General features: G+C 45.2%; 1 protein-coding gene across 4 annotated transcripts in view; it reads right to left on the reverse strand.

The window, feature by feature from the left end:
• Positions 1-2,609, reverse strand: part of MAST1 (microtubule associated serine/threonine kinase 1) — a 45,769-nt gene that overhangs the window by 18,860 nt on the left and 24,300 nt on the right. The gene's annotated exons all lie outside the window — the stretch shown is intronic.

Raw genomic sequence — 2,609 nt, forward strand, 5'->3', positions numbered from 1 at the left:
TTTTTTTTTTTTTTTAAGATAGGTTTTCACTCTGTTGCCCAGGCAGGAGTTCAGTAGTGCAATCCCAATCACAGCTCACTGAAGCCTCCACCTCTTGGGCTAAAGTGATTCTCCTGCCATAGCCTCCCAAGTAGCTGGGACCACAGGTACACACCACCATGCCAGGCTAATTTTAGTATTTTGGTTTTGTCATCTTGCCCAGCCTACTCTTGAACTTCTGGGCTCAAGCAATCTGCCTGCCTTGGCCTCCCAAAAAGTAGGAACTACAGGCATGAGCCATTGCAACCAGCCAGAGTTACAGCTCTTAAACATATTAAGATTCTCGGCCAGGTGCTGTGGCTGATGCCTGTAATCCCAGGACTTTGAGAGGCCAAGGCAAGAGGATCACCTGAGGTCGGGAGTTCGAGACCAGCCTGGCCAACATAGTGAAGCCCCCATCTCTACTAAAAATACAAAATTAGCTTGGTATGGTGGCACATGCCTGTAATTCCAGCTACTAGGAGGCTGAGGCAGGAGAATAGCTTGAACCCAGGAGGCGGAAGTTGTGACTTCTTGTCATTAACAAAAAAAAAGAAAAAAAAAAAAAAAACACAAAAAAAAAAAAAAAAAAAAAAAAAAAAAAAAAGATTATCAATCTCACTTATAATGACAGAAAGGCAAATTACAACTACCACAAAATACCATTTTTCACCTAGCAGATTGAGGGGAAAAACCCAAAATCTGACACCCTCTATGTGCAAAGATGTGGGTGAACATACCTTACTGTTGGGAATGTAAGCTAGTGTTTGGTACAGATCAGAACTACAAATAAATTTTCCCTCTGACTCAGCAATTTCACTTTTGAACTTATGCTACAGATATGATTGCACATGTGAAAAATGGCATATGTACTATCTTGTTCATTGTGACACTGGAAATAATAATCTGTATGTTCATCTATAGGAAATTAGCTAAATAAACACATGTGGCACAGTTATATAAACAAACATTGTGCCACAGTTAAAAATAATGAGAAAATGCTCTGTCTATGGATTTAGAAAGTTCTCTAAAGTTATTTTATTTATATATTTATTTATTTTTGAGATGAAGTCTCACTCGGTCGCCAGGCTGGAGTGCAGTGGCATGATCTTGGCTCACTGCAACCTCTGCCTCCTGAATTCAAGCGATTCTCCTGCCTTAGCCTCCCGAGTAGCTGGGACTACAGGTAGGCATCACCATGCCAGGGTAATTTTATATTTTTTGTAGAGAAGGGGCAGGTACCCAATATCACAGGACCACTCCCACTCAGCTGGTTCTATCACAGTATTATTAGAACTTCTTTTTTCTTTTTTTTTTTTTTGGGGGGGACGGAGTTTCGCTCTTGTTACCCAGGCTGGAGTGCAATGGCGCGATCTCGGCTCACCGCAACCTCCGCCTCCTGGGTTCAGGCAATTCTCCTGCCTCAGCCTCCTGAGTAGCTGGGATTACAGGCACACGCCACCATGCCCAGCTAATTTTTTGTATTTTTAGTAGAGACGGGGTTTCACCATGTTGACCAGGATGGTCTCGATTTCTTGACCTCGTGATCCACCCGCCTCGGCCTCCCAAAGTGCTGGGATTACAGGCTTGAGCCACTGCGCCCGGCCCTAGAACTTCTTTTTTCTTTAAAATTTATTTATTTATTTATTTATTGAGATGGAATTTTGCTCTTCTTACCCAGGCTGGAGTGCAATGGTGCGATCTCGCCTCACTGCAACCTCCAACTCCTGGGTTCAAGCAATTCTCCTGCCTCAGTCTCCAGAGTAACTGGGATTACAGGCAGACGTCACCATGCCCGGCTAATTTTTGTATTTTTAGTAGAGACAGGGTTTCTCCATGTTGGTCAGGCTGGTCTCGAACTCCCATTCTCAGACGATCCGCCCGCCTCGGCCTCCCAAAGTGCTGGGATTAAATCATAAGCCACTACACCCAGCACTAGAACTTCTGACTTTTCAAGAGAAAGACCAAACACAGGTTTTGAGGCAAAATCTTTCCATTGTTATAGTTTGCTTCATTTTTTTTTTTTTTTTTTTTATTTTTTTTTTTTTTTTTTTTTTTTTTTTTTTTTGAGATGGAATCTCACTCTCTCACCAAGGCTGGAGTGCAGTGGCACAATATTGGTCCACTGCAATCTTTGTCTCCCAGGTTCAAGCGATTCTCCTGCCTCAGCCTCTTGAGTAGCTGAGATTACAAGTGGGCACTGTAAGGCGGTTGCCTCCACAGGAGCTCGGACACGCCCATCCCTCTCCACGCCTGGTATTACCACCAGAATCTGCACTCATCATCTAGCTTCACCACGCCCACCTCAGCACTCCACGCTAAACTCTGCACCAGGCACCTAGCCCGACGTTGGAAATCCCCTCTGCACTCGGCACCAGGATCTGCACTCGACACTAAACTCTGCACCTGCCCGCCGTTGGAAATCCCCTCTGCACGCAGCACCAGGATCTGCACTCGACACTAAACTGCACCCAGCACCTAGCCAGCCATTGGACATCCCCTCTGCACTCAGCACCAGGATCTGCACTCGACACTAAACTCTGCACTCGGCACCTAGCCAGCATTGGAAATCCCCTCTGCACTCAGCACCA

Source organism: Cebus imitator, unplaced genomic scaffold (genome assembly GCF_001604975.1).
Source record: "Cebus imitator isolate Cc_AM_T3 unplaced genomic scaffold, Cebus_imitator-1.0 Scaffold234, whole genome shotgun sequence".
NCBI classification, from domain to species: Eukaryota; Metazoa; Chordata; class Mammalia; order Primates; family Cebidae; genus Cebus; species Cebus imitator.